Source organism: Cetorhinus maximus, chromosome 13 (genome assembly GCF_964194155.1).
Source record: "Cetorhinus maximus chromosome 13, sCetMax3.hap1.1, whole genome shotgun sequence".
In the NCBI taxonomy this organism is placed as follows: Eukaryota; Metazoa; Chordata; class Chondrichthyes; order Lamniformes; family Cetorhinidae; genus Cetorhinus; species Cetorhinus maximus.
The window spans coordinates 120,670,941-120,691,994 of NC_135891.1; the positions used below are offsets into that span (position 1 = coordinate 120,670,941).

General features: G+C 47.2%; 1 protein-coding gene across 1 annotated transcript in view; it reads right to left on the reverse strand.

Moving 5' to 3' along the window:
- sac3d1 (SAC3 domain containing 1) overlaps positions 1–21,054 on the reverse strand; it is a 512,754-nt gene that overhangs the window by 303,796 nt on the left and 187,904 nt on the right. The window lies entirely within an intron of this gene.

The following is a 21,054-nucleotide window of genomic DNA, read 5'->3' on the forward strand; positions in this document are numbered from 1 at the left end:
TGCCACTGCTAGATCAGGAGATCATCATGTCACTGTTAGATCAGGAGATCTTCCTGTCACTGTTGGAACTGGAGACCTTCCAGTCACTGTTTGATCTTAAGATCTTCCTGTCACTGTTGGATCCAGAAATCACCCTTTCCCTGCTAGATCGGGGATCCTCCTCTCACTGTCAGCATTGGATCTGGAGATCTTCCTGTCCCTGTTGGATCTGGAGATCTTTCTGTCACTGTTGGATATGGAGATCGTCCCGTCATTGCTAGATCAGAGGATCTTCCTGTTACTCTTGGATCTGGACATCCACCTGTTACTGCTGGATCAGGAGATTTTCCCGTCACTGATTGATTGGGAGATCTTCCTGTCACTGACTGATCAGGAGATTTTCCTGTCACTACTGGATTTGGAGATATTCCTGTTGCTGTTAGATCTGTAGATTTTCCTGTCACTGATGGATCAGGAGACCTTTCTCTCATTGCTGGATCTGAAGATCTTCCTGTCCCTGTTGTATCTGGAGATCTTCCTGTCCCTGTTGGATCTGGAGATCTTCTTGTTACTGCTGGATCTGGAGGTCTTCCTGTCCCTGTTGGATGTGGAGATCACCCGTTCCCTGCTAGATCAGGAGATCTTCCTCTCACTGTTGGATCTGGAGATCTTCCTGTCACTGATTGATCTGGAGATTTTCCTGTCACTGCTGGATCCGGAGATATTCCTGTGAATGTTGGATCTATAGATTTTCCTGTCACTGATGGATCAGGAGATCTTCTTATCGCTGCTGGATCTAGAGGTCTTCATGTCACTGCTGGATCTGGGGTTCTTCTTGCCACTGATTGGTCAGGAGATCACCTGTCACTGTTGGATCACTGCAAACCTGACTGACAACCCTACCTTCACTGGTCAACACAAGCATTGGGGCTCACAATTCCTTGCACTATAAGATTGGCCTAATAGTAACCTCGTAAGTAGGGACTGAGGAATTTGCTCACCATGCAAGCTAGATGCTGAAATAGGGCACATCAAAGACATCCTGCAGCATAATTTTGTTTTATTCATTCATGGGATGTGGGTTTTGCTGGCCGGGCCAGCATTTATTGCCCATCCTAATTGCCCTTGAGAACATGGCTGTGAGCTCCCTTCTTGAACCACTGCAGTCCTGCAACTGCTGCAATGGCTGCCCTGATCAGATCGTTTCACACTGTATATCGCGCAAACTCATGAATGGGCCCAAGGCCATCACTTTCGGCCCTGAAAAGTGCCCAGTCTACCTCAGATTATCCCAGATTATAAGGGCAAGGTATCTCAAAAATTTGAGTAACAGGTGAAGCTAGCTGTTTCATACTGTTACTATGCAGCAGCAACACGAGTGGTATTCGCCACTAACAGGATGTTGCCGTCAAGCCAAAAAGATGTTCTGCCTATCACACAAATGAGTAATGTAGTGTATGAATTTCAGTGCCAGTGTGATGCTAGGTATGTAGGCCGTACGTCCCAAAGACTGGCGGATTGTATCAAACAGCATGCCCCAGCCGCTGTTCGCAACGGGCAGGGTACAGACCATGGCCAACCAGCCCATGCTTGCAAAACACAAAACACAGTGTCCAACATTAGATGTGATTCTGCGATTGGACAACATTTGCTAAATAATCCTCAATGTGCTAAGAATTACGCTGACAACCAATTTAAGATTGTCAGTTGGGCTCATAGTGTGGAGCATTTGTGTACACTGGATGCTACATATATTAATACACAGGGTCCTGCTCCTTGTAGACAGAAAGAACATGTACACACTTCACACCCGTTCCAGCTAAACAAAATAAGTGACAGCCATTCACTGGTTCATTCCTCAGGGCAATGCCTTGACCAGTCAGCGTCAAGCTGCCTGGTTTAAATTCCAAACAATGCTTGGCAGTTAACTGTCATGTTGTGCATCTTGTCCTTGGTGTTGCAGGAGTTGTGCTTGCTGTTGTTAATGTTGTCTCGTTTTCTGGTGCTGTTGTTAATGTTGTCTCTCTGGATGTTGAGGTTTCTGGTGTTGCTGATGGTCTTTTTTGTTTTTCCAGCTCTGGTGCAGGCTGAATATGGACCCTGGTTCTCCTCATTTGTTTACCAATTTCAGTCTCAGTTACGTGTGGACTCGGTGTCTGGGCTTCAGCTGGGCTCTAGGCTTTCATGACTGGATCTTGCACACGTACACTCTGTCCTTTCAACAGCTTAGGCAAGGATTTAGGATGTTTGTTGAAGCGCTGACCTCCTCTTTCCTGTGTCTCAATGAGATGTTGTCTCACTTCCTCCTGGTCACTTAGAGGATGTATTTTGCTTGGCAGAGTCTTTTTTCCAGTAGTTTTTCTGCAGGCGATTTCATGTTGGCCCTGAGCGGTGTGGATCGGAGTGATAATAAGGTAAGGTTTGTGTCTTTGTTTCTTGACATTTTGCTGGGGTTCTTTTGACTGTCTGGATGTGTCTTTCTATAACCCCGTGTCCTCGGGGATAATGTGGTGATGAGTTGAACCCATTCTGTTCAGCGAATTCCTTCACTTGCCTGGATGTGAACTGGGTGCCGTTGTCACATATTAATCTCTCAGGAATTCCTTGCTCAGCAAACACAACTCATACGTCTGAGAGGATTGTTGTCACTTTCAAGTCTTTCATCCTCCGGATCAAAGGAAACTTTGAGTAGTAGTCTGTGACTAAGAGAGACCATTCCTGATTGTGTGTGAATAAATCGGCTCCCACAGTTTGCCATGGTCTGGGTGACACTTCAGTAGCTATTGCCCTGCCTTCCGGCTGTGTGCTTCTGTTTCTGGCATACATTGCATGTAGACACCATATTTTAAATGTCTTTGTATTTGCCTATCCAGTACCCAGCTGATGTGGCTCTGAGCTTACACTTGCTCATTCCCATGTGTCCTTCATGTATCCTCTGGAGAAGTTCTCCCTGCACCGTTTTGGGGAAGATTGTTCTGGATCTGGCTGGCAGAACACTACCTTCCGGTGAGATGTCATCTCTGGTAGACCAGTACTGCTGTATTATGGCTGTGTTTACTGTATCTTATCAGGCCATCTTTGGATCACTTGCTGAAGGAGATCTGTAACTCCTCCTCTTTGCTGGTTTCTAATTTGACTCAGTTTGGGTGGTGTTACATTCACTTGGTGATGGATCTTTGCATTTAGATCTTCGATCTTGTGTTTCTCCTGTGGTGACAACTGAGATAGGCTGCCTGCCAGCACCATTTCTCTTCCTGGCTTGTATTTCAGAGTGAAATTTTAACTCTGAAACCTTAAGGGTAACCTCTGAAGTCTTGTTGGTGCTTTACACAGATCCTTCTTGTGGATCTGCTGCAGTGGACGATGATCACTCTCCACTATGAACTTTCTCCCTTAGAAGTATGTATGGAACATCTCACATCCATACCAAAAACTCTCTTTCTGTGTTGACATACCTGGTCTCAGCTGAGGTTGGAGTTTTGGATGCGAGTGATATTGGTTTCCCCATTTATACTAGTGCTGATCCCAATCCTTTTGTAGAAGTATCCACTTGCAGAGTGACTGGTTTCTCTCTGCCATTTAATGACAGACTTGTCTCCTGACATATTACCTTTTTCAGTTTGTTACAACTCCTGCCATGTGGCTCTGACCACTGGAAATTTACATCTTCTTTTATCAGCTCCCTCAGATTTGCCGTGTGCTCTGACATGCGGTATGAAGGTGCTCATGTATTGGATCTAGTCAAGGAAACTTCTCAACTCTCCCTCATCTCTTGGGGCTTCTGTCCCAGGGATAGCCATGACCTTTTCAGGACTCAGCTTGAGTCTGTCAGGTGTGTACACCATTCTGAAGAACGGGATTCTGTCACTTTCACAATACATTCGTTTGCATTTAGCCTGATCCCTGATTTCCTGGTTCTCCCATTGGCTTCATGTAGATGGTAGCCATGATCTTTTCTGTCTACACTGTAGATCTGGATATCATCAGCTATGCTGACCGCTCCTTTGCATCCCCTGTATTCCTCGTCTATTTTCTGCTGGAACACACCCTGGCTCACTCTAAGGCCAAAAGGTAGATGCAGAAATTTGTACTGACCAAAGGGCGTGTTGGATATTGTCAACAGCGAAGATTCAGCATCTTCACATTTCAGTCGCCATTTCTGGCATTGAGCTCGCTGAAAACCTTTGGCCCTGCCAGTGCTGGTGTGACCTCTTTCAGTGTTGGGACGAGATGGTGGGAGTGTTTCTATAATGATATAAAGGCACCAATCACTCATAAGGGATTGTGTAAACATGTTGCGGGTTCATTTACTTAAACTAGGCACACGAGAACATACATTCACGGATAGAAAGCTTGAAGGCATCAGCAGCAGAGCTGTGTGTGTATGTGTTTGTGTGTCGATGTGTGCATGTGTGTGTGTGCCCCGGTGTGTGTATGTGTGTGTGTGTGTCTCCCAGTGTGTGTGTGTACCAGTGTGTGTCCCGGTGTGTGTGTGTGTGTGTGTGTGTTGGTATGTGTGTGTGTGTTTTGAGGTGTGTGTGTGTCAGTGTATGCGTCGATGTGTGTGTGTGTGTGTGTGTGTGTGTGTCCCGGTGTGTGTGTGTGTCGGGAGTGTGTGTGTGTGTGTGTGTGTTGGTGCGTGTGTGTGTGTTTTGAGGTGTGTGTGTGTCAGTGTATGCGTCGATGTGTGTGTGTGTGTGTGTGTGTGCCCCGGTGTGTGTGTGTGTTTTGTGTGTGTGCCCCAGTATGTGTGTGTGTGTGTGTGTGTGTGTGTGCCCTGGTGGGCATGTGTGTATGTGTTTTGTGTGTGTGTGTGTGTGTGTTTCCTGTTGTGTGCATGTATGTATGTGGGTGTGTGGTCCTGGTGTGTGTATGTGAGTGTGTGTGTCCCAGTGTGTGTGTGTGTTTGTGTGTGTGTGTGTGTGTCCCAGTGTGTGTATGTGTATGTGAGTGTGTGTGTCCCAGTGTGTGTGTGTCCTGCTGTTTGTGTGTGTGTGTGTGTGTGTGTGTGTGCCATGCATGTTCTGCTCCAGGCTGAAGTGAAACTGAGGCTGAATCACATGTCACACTTCCCCTCCAGTGATGTCATGCTGATATCCCTTAAAGGCATATTACAACATCCCCCTTTCTTGGAAAGGTACATTTCCCCCTTCCAAAGAAGTATATTTATTTATAATACATGTTCATGTTTAGCTACCATTACATAAGTGCATAGGATTGGTGAATCAATGGCCCGTAACTTCTGAGCTCCAGGGTGCTGTAACTGGGGGGGTGCCCCAAAGATGCACTGGAGAAATGTCCTCCCGCCCACCGGAAGTCCCCAGGTAAGGATTGCACAGCAATTGCCTGGGAAGTTCAAACTTCCTTTGGGCAATTAGCCTGCAATCAGTACCATCCGAAACCACGATATAAACCGTAAATTGCCGATGGTTTCGACTATTTTACCAGAATAGTTACCCAGGAAAGTTAGAAGAATTAAAAACACTTCTAACTCCTGGGTAACTATAGTACTGACCCCTGCCCCGCCCCACCTAATAGACTCCCCCGACCCCCTAAAGGAGACCACAACTACCCCTATGCCCCCACCCCCACCCCCACTAGTCCCTCACCCCCAAGACACTCCATGACTACAACCCTGACCCCACCATAGGACACCCAACTACCCCAACAATCTAATGGCCACCTGACCCTGATCACTGACCAACTAACACTCCCCACCCAACTGCCTGATCCCTACCCCCACACGGACCACCTGACCACCCCACTGGCCACCCAACTCCCACCCACTGACCACCCAACATCCCACTAACCGCCTGACCCCCACACTGACCACCCAACCCCCACAACATACCACATGACCCCAAGCCCCACTGACCAGCCACTCTCCTCCACTGACAACCCGACCCAACCCCCACTGACCAATTGACCCCCAATCCCCCAACATCCACCTGCCCACTGACCAACCAATGGTCCTCAATGACCACCTGACACCCACCACCCAACCACCAGACCCCTAACCCCCCCCGACTGACCAACTAATACAGCCCACTGACCACCCAACCACCACCACCCCAACCGCAGCCTCACACTGAACAACCAACTCCCCCTCAACCAACTGACGCCCTCCACTGACCACCGGAATCCCTGCCACCCCAATCACCAGACCCCCATCCCCCCACTAACCAACCAACCCACCCCTGACCAATAAACCACCAGCCCCCAACTGACTATCCCTGATTGACCAATCTCCCCCCACCGCCCACGCCCCAAACCTACCCACTTACCTCACAAGCTTACCATCTTTCTGACTTCTCATAGTGGCTGCCCCTTTAAACTCACCGGCTTTACAGCAGTGCAGTTTAAAGGGAGAGTGGCTTCCTTATCCCTGACTGCACCCGACCCAAGCCCTCAGGAACGCACTGCACCGCACAGATCCCACCCGCCCTGTGTTGGAAGAATGGGTGAGACAGGGGAGGCTGGATTTTAAGGTAAGTAACTAGGAACAGAATGGCAATCCAACTCCGATTACCACTCTGCGGAAGTTCAGGGTCTATGAGTCTCTGAAGTGGAAAAGTAATCTGGGGTACGCCCAGGTCCTGTGGTGGTAACCCTGTCTGGAGGTTTTGCTAATTGCTCAAAGTGATCTTTGGGATTGACATTTTTGGATGTTTTTTTAAATTCAGTCACGGGATGTGGGATTCGCTGGCTGGGCCAGCATTTATTGCCCATCCCTAGTTGCCCTTGAGAAGGTAGTGGTGAGCTGCCTTCTTGAACTGCTGCAGTCCATGTGGTGTAGGTACACCCACAGTGCTATTAGGGAGGGAGTTCCAGGATTTTGACCCAGCAACAGTGAAGGAACGGTGATATATTTCCAAGACAGGATGGTGACTGACTTGGAGGGGAACTTCCAGGTGGTGGTGTTCCCATCTATCTGCTGCCCTTGCCCTTCGAGATGGTAGTGGTTGTGGGTTTGGAAGATGCCTTGGTGAATTCCTGCAGTGCATCTTGTAGATGGTACACACTGCTGCTATTGTGCAGTTGGTGGTGGAGGGAGTAAATGTTTATGGATGTGGTGCCAATCAAGCAGGCCTCTTTGGCCTAGATGGTGTCAAGCTCCTTGAGTGTTGTGGGAGCTGCACTCATCCAGGCAAGTGGGGAGTATTCCATCACACTCCTGACTTGTGCCTTGTAGATGATGGACAGGCTTTGGGGAGTCAGGAGGTGAGTTACTCATCGCACTATTCCTAGCCTCTGACCTGCTCTTGTAGCCACAGTATTTATATGTCTAGTCCAGTTCAGTTTCTGGTCAATGGTAACCCCCAGAATTTTGATTGTGGGGGATTCAGTGATGGTAATGCCATTGAATGTCAAGGAGCGATGCTTAGATTCTCTCTTGTTGGAGATGGTCATTGCCTGACACTTGTGTGGCGTAAATGTTACTTGCTACTTGTCCAGGTCTTGCTGCATTTGGACATGGACTGCTTCAGTATCTGAGGAGTCGTGAATGGTGCTGAACATTGTGCAATCATCAGCGAACATCCCCACTTCTGACCTTATGATGGAGGGAAGGAAGGGATGAAGCAGCTGAAGATGGTTGGGCTGAGGACACTACCCTGAGGAACTCCTGCAGTATTGACTTGGGACTGAAATGACTGACCTCCAACAACCACAACCATCTTCCTTTGTGCTAGGTATTACCCCAATCAGCAGAAAGTTTTCCCCCTGATTCCCATTGGCTCCAGTTTTGCTAGGGCTCCACACTCGGTCAAATGCGGCCTTGATGTCAAGGGCAGTCACTCTCACCTCATCTTGGCAGTTTAGCTTTTTTGTCCATGTTTGAACCAAGGCTGTAATGAGGTCAGGACTTATGTGGCCCTGGTGGAACCCAAACTGGGCGTCAGCAAGCAGGTTATTGCTAAGCAAGCTCCACCTGATAGTACTGTTGACCCCTTCCATCACTTTACTGATAATCGAGAGTAGACTGATGGGGTGGTAATTGGCTGGGTTGGATTTGTCCTGCTTTTGTGTACAGGACATAACTGGGCAATTTTCCACATAGCTGGGTAGATGCCAGTGTTGTAGCTGTACTGGAACAGCTTGGCTAGGGGCGTGGCAAGTTCTGGAGCACAAGTCTTCAGTACTATTGCTGGAATATTGTCAGGACCCATAGCATTTGTAGTATCCAGTGCCTTCAGTCATTTCTTGATATCACATGGAGTGAATCGAGTTGGCTGAAGACTAGTATCTGTGATGCTGGGGACCTCTGGAAGAGGTTGAGATGGATCATCCACTCGGCACTTCTGGCTGAAGATTGTAGCGAATGCTTCAGCCTTATCTTTTGCACTGCTGTTCTGGGCTCCTCCATCATTGAGGATGGGGATATTTGTGGAGCCTCCTCCTCCAGTGAGTTGTTTAATTTTCCACCACCATTGTTCCTGGTTGCGTTTAGGGTCTTGTTCTCGATGCAATAGGTGGTTGAGGACCTAGAATGGATTTCCTTCGTCCTCAGTTACACCTCACCATTGTGCCTTTGTGTGTAATGACTTCATAGGACCCTGGTTCTGACCAAATCCTTGTCACCGCCACTGGTTGCCACGTCCCTTCTGTGGAATCCTGGATGTGAACTTGTCCCAACTGTAAACCTGTCAATTCTGTACTTGCATTTTTCTTGTACATGTTGGTCATTTCTCTTGCAGTTTTAAAAGTTTCTCTCTAGTTTCTGAGAGTGTGGAATGGGTAAGGGTAGGCAAATTGGTATGCGCTGGTCTGCCAAGCATGAGCTGGATGAGTGCAGCTCCCGCAACACTCAAGAAGCTTGACACCATCCAGGACAAAGCAGCCCCACTTGATTGGCACCACATCCACAAAGATTCACTCCCTCCACCACTGACGCGCAGTAGCAGCAGTGTGTACCATCTACAAGATGCACTGCAGGATTTCACCAAGGCTCCTTCGACAGCACCTTCTAAACCCACGGTCACTACCATCCAAAAGGACAAGGGCAGCAGATAGATGGGAACACCACCACCTGGAAATTCCCCTCCAAGTCACTCACCACCCTGACTTCGAAATATATCACAGTTCCTTCACTGTTGCTGGGTCAAAATCCTGGAACTCCCTCCCTAACAGCACTGTGGGTGTACCTACACCACAGGGACTGCAGCGGTTCAAGAAGGCAGCTCACCACCACCTTCTCAAGGGCAACTAGGGATGGGCAATAAATGCTGCCTAGCCAGCGAAGCACACATACCGTAAAAAAATAAAGAAAAGCTCTGCCAGTGATGGAATAGTTGCCCTTAAAGGTGTCGCTCTGAGATGTAACATTGCAATGTGTAGATCTTACTTGGCCTGTCCACATTTGAGAATTGGGGATTTCACCATGTGAATCATTCAGTCAGCTAGGCTGTTAGACCTAGGGTAATGAGGAGAAGTAGTTTGGTTGATATTCCACTTCCACACATCCCCGGAAATGGCTGACAAATCAATTGCAGATTTTTATCTGCAGTTATCACTCGAAGCACACCAAAAAATTGAAAATAGCGCTTACAGTTTGCGAGAATTGTGTTTGATATATTGTGCAATTGTTGAATAATGGGGTACTTGGTAAAGTCGTTGACGAAATGATGAAGTCAATGCCATGGACATGAAAGAGGGGTTCGATGCAATTTTGGATCCTGGATGGGTAGAAACTTCATGTGGAATCAATGGTTCTTTGTGCTGACTTGGCATATACTCTTGATATGCCTTGCACTTCTTGACAATGACTTCAATGTCACTGTTCATACCCGGTCAATAGAGTGTCTCTCTTGTGAGTCTTCTCATCCAATCTATGACCAAGTGTGAGTGATGAAGTTGTTGAAGGATGTCAGGCCATAAAGATTCTGGTATGATGACCTGCTTGCCTTTAAAAATGACTCCCTGGTAGGGGCGTAGCTTGTCCTGATAAGGGCAAAATAGTCTCACGTGTTTGTGGACATGCTGAATTCAATTAGGCCATCCTTCAATGATGGTTTTCCACAGATTCTGTGGTGTAGAATCTTTTGCCATTTCTTCTTGTAGCCATTGGCATTTGCATTGCACAAAAAATGTACCAGATCAATGGACGGACTTGCATTCCCCTGCAAGCGTAACATTGCAGCTCCCTTGAAACTGACAATTTTGACAAAACATTCTGGATATTTTGATGTTAGGTCATGAACTGAGGTGGCAGAGTAGTTTCTGAAGTTGATCTGCCTTGTGATGTCTGACTGATTCCATGGATTGTCACTAGTGGCATACTGATAGGCCTGTGATCAGTGGGCCTTTAGTTTCCATGATGAAGAAACATTTGTGACACCCAGGAGGATTGGTTGTACTTGCCTCCAGGACTGTGGATCCTAAACATGGAATTGGTGGACCATTGTACGCTGAAAGCTGCACAGAGGTAGGATTCATCATGGCCTTCCATGTCTATGGATATGTGTCTTTCAGAATTCACAGGGGCAATATGTTGCCACTTGTCCCTCTGTCAATCTTGGCCAATAATGAGTAATTACCAGCTTTCTTAGGGCAGATAGTTTGAATTTTGGCAAACAGATGGTGTGATGGTTTAACGGCGTTTATATTTTCCACAAGGTTAATGGTGTGAAACCTGTATTCACCGCTCTCCGTCTCGTTGTGCACTTCATTGTCATTTTCTGGTTTGTCAATCACCTCATGTATATGTTTATGACGGGATACCAAATGGTCGTTCTTACTGCATGAATGTCCCTGTTGTGTACGGTCTGTTTGGATCAGTGCACGGATCTCTGTAGCTGTATCAGCCTTGCTCTGGTGCACTGCCACTGCCAATGGCCCTTTCTGTCACATGCCTTACAGAATTGATGGAAAGCTGGGCATTTCCTTGGTGCATGCAGAAGGCCACACCTTCCATAGGTCTCGCTAGGTTTAGGTGTTCCAGTGAGTGCATCAACAATTGGTGTTGTATGTAAGATCTTTCTGGAATGCTTCCATGGGAGTGGATGTAATCACCAACTCAACAATTATGTCTGCTAGCTCTGTGTTTGAAAAATCACAGTATGTACCCTTTTCTCTGCACCTGCTGATGGAGTGGTCTGTGGATTCTGTAGACTGTTGTCAAAATGACATGAACCCTCGTTGATAAATATGGAAGTTTAATCTGATTCTGAACCGGTCTTCCAATGTAGTCCATATCTTCTGGGGATCCTTTAGCTTCTCTGCTGTTAATCCTAACGTGTTCAGCCTGTGTAGACCTTCATTCCCAATTGCTAAGTGAATTTTTATGGCTTGCTTGTTTGGTTCGGACACACCTGAATCAAGAAACCAGAGCTCTGTACGCTGTTTAAACATTCTGAATTCGGATAGTCGGTCAGCTACATCCCAATTTAAACTGGGGAATTTTTTGGACATTCTGACACTATCCCTTTGACCTCCCCTCTCCTATAGTATCTGGGATGAGTGTCACTGTAGCCGCTTTCGTGTTTTTCTGAAGTGCCACCCATTATAATCACAACCTTCTCTGGCCCAATTTTTATGACTCTCCCTTGCTCGCTATCGATCCAGCCCACACCCTGGTCACTCACCTACTCTGACTGAGCTAACCCAGTGCTGATCCTCGTCCTCTCAATGCACTCTCCCATTCACTGAACTGACAGTCAAAGTGTTGCAATCTCACCACGAGGGATCCATTTGCTTACTGGCTCTTTATTTCAGCACTATCCTGGCACTGTGTCTTCAAAGCTTCTCTGCACAGTCACCACGCAGCCGTTTCAACATTCTCCAACACCGCGACCTCGTTGAGGTCTGACCAAAACGTCGAGGGTCATCTTGTGTCATGTAACATGATTTAAGTCTGTTCACCATGTCGTACATGTGCTTAATCTTGCTATCACACTGTTTGACAATCACTGAGCACAATGTTTTTATAATGACATAAATGCACCAATCACTCATTATGGATGGTGTAAGATTATGATCTTTGGGATCCAGGCAAATTCTTAGCTGTCTATTTGGCTTCTCTCTCACCACAATGGAATTTACCCAGTCTGTGACTCTGGTGATCAATTTCTTTTCTTCCATCTCTTGGAGATCTCTTTCAAGCTTTCCTTTTAGTTCTACTGGCGCTTTATGTGGGGGATGAATCACCGGTTCCATCGCTGGGTCAATAGTGTGATACTCAAAATCTTCAAAACATCCAACCATCCCATCGAAGTACCCTGAGTACATTTGCACCAGGTCATCTCTGCTTCTGATGGGGTGGGGGGGGTGCGTTTACAATGGGTGCACTCTCTTCGACCTTCAGTGTCGCCCCAATTACCTCATGATTTACTGAGATAATCTGCAGCTCTTTACAGCTGCTCAACCCCAGGATAGCAGGACCGTCTGCTCCTGTGACGCGGAACATATGGTTAGACCATCTTTTCCTTTGTGTGTCCCTCTGATTTGTGTTGTCCCCAGCTGCTGAATCTTAGTTCCCCCGTATGTCGTTAGCATGTCGTCGCTCGGTTTCAGAGCACCTTTCTTTGGATAACCGTTTTCTTCCAAATTTTCAGGAAAGATCTTCTGGTGTAGTCTGAGCAGGATGATGTTACTCTCTGCTCCAGTATCAATCTTCACCTTCAGATTTATTGACGTGGGCTTTTCTTTCCCTGTCTTCCTGATCCGAAGGGTGGTGTGAATTTCTTTTCTCTGGGAACTGTCACATCCCAACATTTCACGTCTATCGTGTTCTCAGGCTCTCTTTCTTTCTATCCCTGTCCATTCACCTTGTTGCTCTGGCTCTGGTGCCTCATCCACCAACTTCTCCCTTTGATTTGTACATCGTTTCTCAACAAACTCTGCAGATTGGTCCATTTGCAGGTGTCTCTGTCTGTGAATTCATGTGGTTGGCCGCAGATCCTACACGACTTTCTCTCTTTTTAGTAGAAATTCTTGAGTTGCTGCTGCACTACATCAACCCTGCTGACTCTCACAGAATGTTTACAGTGCAGAATGAAGCCATTCGGCCCATCATGTCTATATTGGCTCTCTGAATGAGCAATCCCCTTAGTCCCATTCATCCACCTTCTCCATGTAACCCTGCACATTCTTCCTTTTCAGATAATAATCCAATTCCCTCTTGAATGCTTCAATTGAATCTGCCTCCACCACACTCTCGGGCAGTACATTCCAGACCCTAATCACTCGCTGCGTGAAAAAGATTTTCCTCATGTCACTTTTGCTTCTTTTGCCAATTATTTTAAATCTGTGCCCTCTCATTCTCAATCCTTTCATGTGTGGGAACAGTTTCTCCCTATCTACTCTGTCCAGACCGCTCATGGTTCTGATTACCTCTATCAAATCTCCTCTCAGCCTCCTCTTCTCTAAGGAAAAGAATCCATGTCCTCCAATCTTTGTTCATACCTGAAGTTCCTCATCCCTGGAAACATTCTCATAAACTCTGTACTCTTTCCAATGCCTTCACATTCGCGGTGAAGCCAGCCGCAACTCAAGTTCTGAAACTTGGAACTCAAGCTGCTGCAACTGATGACACTTCCTGCACTAATGGCTGTCCAAGACATGGGAAGTGTCCTGGAGTTCCCACACTGCACAGCATGTGCACTCTTGTGGTTGCAGCTACCCTGCCATTCCTTTATTTATTAGTTAACTTTACTACTGCTAAAAAACCTTACCAATACTAATACACTTTACCAATACTGATAAATTCTACTAATACTTAAAACACATTACTAGCTGCAGTAAACTTTACTTAAAAATAAAAAGATGAAAGATAATACTCACCAACTACTCACTTGTTCCTCATTATTAGTACTTAATATTTTTATTAATTCTCTTGGATTGTCAATGGGTGGAATTTTCAGTGCCTGTTGGCGTTGGTCATGTTCAGTGGCGTGAACGGACAATAAAGGAGGGAGGCCAAAAATCAGTTTCATGATGTTGTGAAGCCAGTTTGCAATCGTCCACTCTGCCCGTCAATGGTGGGCTGCATTTCCCACTGTTGGACGTCGGGAACCTCACTGTAATATATTTGCATATCATTATAAGCCCAGCCCTCCGGAATCATGCCCCCCCCCCGCCAAGGCTGGATCATCCGGCAATCACGCCGACATGTTTCACAACCACATGTATAAGGCGTGCACTAGACTTGCTGCACTTTGAGGGGAACTTGGAGGTGAGTGCACAGTAATGTTGCACAGTGCTCGCCTGGGTCACCCGGTGGACTTCAAGGTTGAGGCGAGTTGTGGCGACAAGGACAGTCCTGTGGTTGAAGGTGGTGCACAAGCATGTGCGGAGTTGGGGGGTAGGGTGGGTGATGGAAGCAGCCACTCATTAGGGAAACCCGTGTAAAGTGACCATTCCTCTGCAGCTGAGACAGTTCAGGCGCAGCCACATTGATATGGCCGGAGCTGGGTCTCTAGCTTATCTGCCCACTCAAGCAATGTAGAAGCATCAAAGTGCCACCAAGTGCTCCAGAGCTTTTCACCCCTCGGGCACAGACTGCAAACTAATGAGCATTTTAGTGGACTGCAGAACAATTGGATGACTGGGCACATTGTACAATCTCCTTGCTAAAGTGGGCCATTGAGCAGTCACTATTGGAGGCGCTCACAGCCCTTTGCAATGTCATCATCCCAGTTTGGACCAGTCTAACCCATGGTTCAAGCTAACAGTGCAGCCTTGCAGTGTGAGTTAGGAGAATGCCTGTCCCTGAGCTGAGAGCACAGCATGCAGTCCAATGGGCAAAGCTGCGGCCAATCAGCGGGGTGGAGTGGGGCAGAGGTGGGTGGAGTTTTGGGCAGCTATGCAGAGCATTAATCTCTGGCCATCCAAGTGGCGGCCAGCACTCTCCGGGATGTGTTAAGGGGCCTTCAGACTTGACCAAGAGAGGTTCTTAGTACACCCGTGCTAACCCACGCGTCTCTCTCTTTCATCCTGCAGGAGGAGTACATCAGGATCATGGAGCCTGGTGACCTAGCTGTATGCCTGATGGCCTACAGAGAGTGAAGATGATGGAGAAAAGAGTGACAGAGGCTCCTGGCTGCGCAGAGGGAGGAGCAGCAACCTCAGGGAGAAGGGGCAACTGGGGTTCCTGCACAAGATGCTGAAGAGCCACAGCAGTCAATGCCTAGCTAGAACCAGGGTCTATAGACTCCGCCTTTCATTCCCGCAGATGACTGACAACCAGTGTCGCTGAAGACTGCACACATCTAGGGAACTGGTGGGTCACATCTGCCAGTTACTGCAGGATTTGGCGTCATGGGGACATGGAGGGCATCCACTGCCAATGGCTGTGAAAGTGACCATGGCACTCAATTTCTATGCCAGTGGCTCCTTTCAGGGCTCCACAGGTGATCTCTGTGGGATCTCACAAGCCTCCACCCACAAAAGCACCCATGAGGTCACGGATGCCATCTTCGCTAGGGCCACAAAATTTTGTGCATTTCGCACGGGACTGCCAGGATGTAAGAGTGTTTGGATTTGCCCAGATCTCGGGTTTCCCACAGGTTCAGGATGCGATCGACTGCACTCATGTGGCACTTAGATCTCCATCACAACACACGGTCAACTATATCAACAGCAAAGGGCTCCATTTGCTGAATGTGCAACCACCAGAAATGCATCCTGCAGGTCTGCGCACAGTTTCCAGGGAGTCTTCCAGGGTCTACAGAAGCTTCAGGGGTGGCTCCTTGGGGACCAGGGCTACCCACTGAGGCTGTGGCTGATGACACCCATGTGGCGGCCTCAGACTGCGGCAGAGCGACGCTATAATGAGGCTCATGCTGCAGCTCGCACCATGATGGATCAGACCATCGGGATGCTTAAGGTGAGGTTCCGGTGCCTGGACCGGTCTGGTGGAGCCCTGCAATACAGACCCCAGAGGGTGTCACACATCATCATCGTCTGCTGCACCCTTTACAACCTGGCGCTACAATGGGGTGATGAGCTGGCTAAGGAGGAGATGCAGGAGCTGGAGGTCTCCTCCAATGAGGAGGACGTTGACGGGGATGAGGGTGAGGAGGTCCTCGAAGGTGACGATGATGCTGATGAGGACATTGCACTGGCCAGGTGAGGCAGGTGCACTGGGGGAGGCCCTGATAGCTGCTAGATTTGTGGAGGATGATGACGACATGCATTGAGGTGTCCCCGTAGATCCTCACACTGCATCTGCCAATGTTTGACTCTAGTCTGGCTTATGGCAGTGCACATACTCTCTGTGAGAACGCTCCTGTCTTGGAGACGCAGTGGAGTCCCTAATAGTCGCTCAAATCCAAGAGGATGACGACATGAAGTGAGGTCACTCCATATATCTTCACACAGCCTCTGTGAATGTCTGACTCCTGTCTGGCGAAGGTAGCTCATTTGTTCTCCATAATCATAATCATAGAGACACAGCCGTGAAACTTTAAATGCATTGCCTTCAACATCTGACCCCCTTCAGGAGAGTCACTGACCAAGATGCTGACCAGCCCCAACCTAAAGGTGCTGAGAGCACAGAGAGAATGATGGAACTCTGTGAAGTCGGACCATCGCTTTGGTCTGAAAGTTTCATGCTGCACAGGGAAGAGGCCCTGGACTGAGACACCTGCCTTTATCTTGTGCAGGAACCAAGGCCTCACATCTGAGTGACACCAACACTGCTCATCAGAACAAGGAGCCATAGGCAAGAGGCATACTTGGAAGTTTCTTTACTTCACCTTGTCTTCACCACTACTATTAACACTCCTTTTGTCTTGTGTCCATGACATCTTGGTCAATCTCTCCTTAGCCCTTACCGAAGGACTTTCTATCCTGCTTCACATGCTCCAGCTCCTCTTAAACAGTATAAGTTCTACATTTCTACTTCTCTTTAGCTCTGAAGAAGAGTCATACAGACTCGAAACATTAACTCTGTTCCTCTCTTTATTCTTTCATGGGACATGGACATCACTAGCATTTGTTGCCCATCCCTATTGCCCTTTGAGCTGAATGGCTTACTCAGCCATTTCAGAGGGTAGTTAAGAGTCAACCACATTATTGTGGGTCTGGAGTCACATGTAGTCCAGACCAGGTAAGGATGGCAGATTTCCTTCCTTAAAGGACATTAGTGAACCAGATGGGTTTTTACAACAGTCGATGATAGTTTCATGGTCACTGTTTCCAGCTTTCAATTCCAGATTTGTTAACTGAATTCAAATTCCACCAGCTGCTGTGGTGGGATTTGAATTCGTGTCCCCCAGAGCATTTGCCTGGGCCTCTGGATTACTAGCCCAGCAACATTACAACGACACCACCATCTCCCCTTTACATTAAGCCTGGAAAGGTCAGAAAGTCTTTCTGTTTAATTCTGCCATGCTGCCTAGTACAATAGAAGAACCAGATTGAACTGGTTCTGTTCCGCTTCATATGAGTCTCAAGTGTGGCCGGGTGGAACACTTACACATAACACATTAGTTCCTAGCTATGTAGTTCCTAGCTATTTACAAATATTTACGAATAATATAACAATATATAACAGGATCTGCCAGTCACTGCTGGACCGGGGTGGTGGGGGCTGGGGTGGTGGATTATCTGTGTCCAGCTCCCTGTTTACGCAGACCTTGTTCAGTCCTCACTGACACATGAAGTGGTATATTTTTATTTCAGAATATAGTCAAAAACCAACGGAAAAACAAACTGTGAATGCAGGGTTGGAAATGTGTGGCTGAGAGATATGATTGCCTTTGATACCAAGTTTGGCATATTCCCCAATAACACAACAGGATAATAAAATTCCTTCCTTTTAAAGATCTCAAATACAATAAGTAACTTCCATATTTTAAAGTTGGTCATTAAAGTTCGTTCTTTCCAAACTATTGTTTCAAATGGGATCAGATATATGAAGATTGATACAGAGACAGAGGTGAACTCCCTCTATGCAAATATAAACAGACAAAGCACTTATTATGTATCAGATTCTCTTGTCTGTTTCTGAATAGATATATTGACATGTCAGTCTCAAATTTACAATATTATCTCTGTAATTCAACTGAAATTGGTCTTCACCAGAAAGGCAAAACATAAGAACATAAGAAATAGGAGCAGGAGTAGGCCATTCGGCCCCTCAAGCCTGCCCCGCCATTCAATAAGATCATGGCTGATCTGCCCCAGGCCTCAACTCCCCTTTCGTGCCAGTTCCACATAGCCCTCAACTCCCCGATATTTCAAAAATCTATCTACCTCCTCTTTAAATATTTTCAGTGATCTAGCCTCCACAACTCTCTGAGGTGGAGAATTCCAGACATTCACTGCCCTCTAAGAAAAGAAATTCCTTCGCATCTCAGTTTTAAATGAGTGTCCCCTTATTCTGTAACTATGTCCCCTAGTTTGAGATTCCCCCACGAGAGAAAACATCTCCTCAATATCTACCCTATCCAGCACCCTCAGAATCTTGTACATTTCAATAAGATCACCCCTCATTCTTCTAAACTCTAATGAATAAAGGCCTAATCTGTTCAGCCGTTCTTGGTAAATCAACACCTTCATCCCAGGAATCAGCCTAGTGAATCTCTTCTGAACTACCCCCAGTGCCAGTATATCCTTTCTTAAATATGGGGACTGAAGCTGTACACAGTACTCCAGGTGCGGCCTCACCAACACCCAGTACAGTTGTAACAAGACTTCCCTATTTTTAAACTCCAACCCCCGAGCAATACAGGCCAAAATTCCATTTGCCTTCTTAATTATTTGCTGCACCTGCATGTTAACTTTTCTTGTTTCATGCACAAGAACACCCAGATCCCTCTGTGCTGCACTTTTTTGGAGTCTTTCTCCATTTAAATAATAGTCTGCCTTTTGATTTTTCCTACCAAAGTGCATGACCTCACTTTCCTTCAACAGCTTCAGAGATTTTTTTATTATTCTTTCACAGGATGTGGGCATCGCTGGCTGGGCCAGCATTTTTTGCCCATCCCTAGTTGCCCTTTAGAAGGTGGTGGTGGTAAGTTGCCTTCTTGAACCACTGCAGTCCATGTGGTGTAGGTACACCCACAGTGCTGTTAGGGAGGGAGTTCCAGGATTTTGACCCAGTAACAGTGAAGGAACGGCGATATATTTCCAAGTCAGGATGGTGAGTGACTTGGAGGGAAACTTCCAGGTGGTGGTGTTCCCATCTATCTACTGCCCTTGTCCTTCTAGATGGTAATGGTCGTGGGTTTAGAAGGTGCTGTCTAAGGAGCCTTGATGAATCCTTGCAGTGCATCTTGTAGTTGGTACACACTGCTGCTACTGTGCGTCGGTGGTGGAGGGAATGTTTAAGGTGGTGGATGGGGTACCAGTCAAGCGGGCTGCTTTGTCCTGGCAGCTTATAGGCCATAAGTGATTACCCGATCCATTGCAGTCAATCAGCTCACTAATGCTCAGTTTGGGTTCCACCAGGGCCACTCAGCTCCTGACCTCATTACAGCCTTGGTTCAAATGTGGACAAAACAGCTGAACACCATTGGTTAGGTGAGAGTGACTCCCCTTGATGTCAAGGCTGCATTTGACTGAGTGTGGCATCAAGGAGCCCTAGCAAAACTGGAGTCAATGGGAATCAGGAGGAAAACTCTCCACTGGTTGGAGTCATACCTAACACAAAGGAAAATGGTTGTGGTTGTTGGAGGTCAGTCATCTCAGTTCCAGGACATCACTGCAGGAGTTCCTCAGGATAGTGTCCTCAGCCTAACCATCTTCAGCTGCTTCATCAATGACCTTCCTTCCATCATAAGGTCAGAAGTGGGGATGTTCGCTGATGATTGCACAATGTTCAGGACCATTCACGACTCCTCAGATACTGAAGCAGTCTATGTCCAAATGCAGCAAGGCCTGGACAATATCCGGGCTTGGGCTGACAAGTGGCAAGTAACATTAACACCATGCAAGTGCCAGGCAATGACCATATCAAACAAGAGAGAATATAACCATCGCCCCTTGACATTCAATGGCATTACCATCACTGAATCTCCCACTATCAATATCCTGGGGGTTACCATTGACCAGAAACTGAACTGAACTAGCCATATAAATACTGTGGCTATAAGAGCAGGTCAGAGGCTAAGAATCCTGTGGTGAGTAACTCACCTCCTGACTCCCCAAAGCCTGTCCACCATCCACAAGACACCAGTCAGGGGTGTGATGGAATACTCCCCACTTGCCTGGATGAGTCCAGCTCCCACAACACTCAAGAAGCTGGACACCGTCCAGGACAAAGCAGCCCACTTGATTGAAAATCCATCCACAAACATTCACTCCCTCCAACACCGATGCACAGTAGCAGCAGTGTACACCATCTACAAGATGCACTGCAGAAACTCACCAAAGCTCCTTCGACAGCACCTTCCAAACCCATGACCACTACCATCTAGAAAGACAAGGGCAGCAGATAGATGGGAACAGCACCACCTGAAAGTTCCCCTCCAAGTCACTCACCATCCTGACTTGGAAATAAATCTCCGCTTCTTCACAGTCGCTGAATCAAAACCCTGGAACTCCCTCCCTAACAGCACTGTGGGTGTACCTACACCACGTGGACTGCAGCGGTTCAAGAAGGCAGCTCACCACCTCCTTCTCGAAGGCAATTAGGGATGGGCAATAAATGCTGGCCTTGCCAGCGACACCCACATCCTGTGAATAAATTTTTTAAAAGATCAGGTGCAGCATAACAGAAGCTGCCGACTCCCACTCAGCCGAGTATTCACTCCAGATTTACTCACTTGACAGCTTGCCACTGGCTGAGTTTCTCTTCTAGACCTTGGACACCCAGGACAAAGTTTCTCGAATTTGCAAAAGCAAAATGCTGAGGATTCTGGAAATCTGAGAAAAAGAGATGATGATGGAAGGTCACTCTGAAATGTTAACTGTTTCTCTCTCCACAGATGCTGCCTGACCTGCTGAGTTTTCCCAGCATTTCCTGTTTATATTTTATCACAAACAAACTCTTGTTCAACAGAATCTCCAGTGGGTGTCCTGGATTGCAGCAGACAGGATGATAAACTTTATCTCTTTGCACATCACAGGCAGGAAGTTTGGGTTTGGGAGAGAAGACGCCAGTTTGTAGAAGGCACAGACAATTTCCCACGA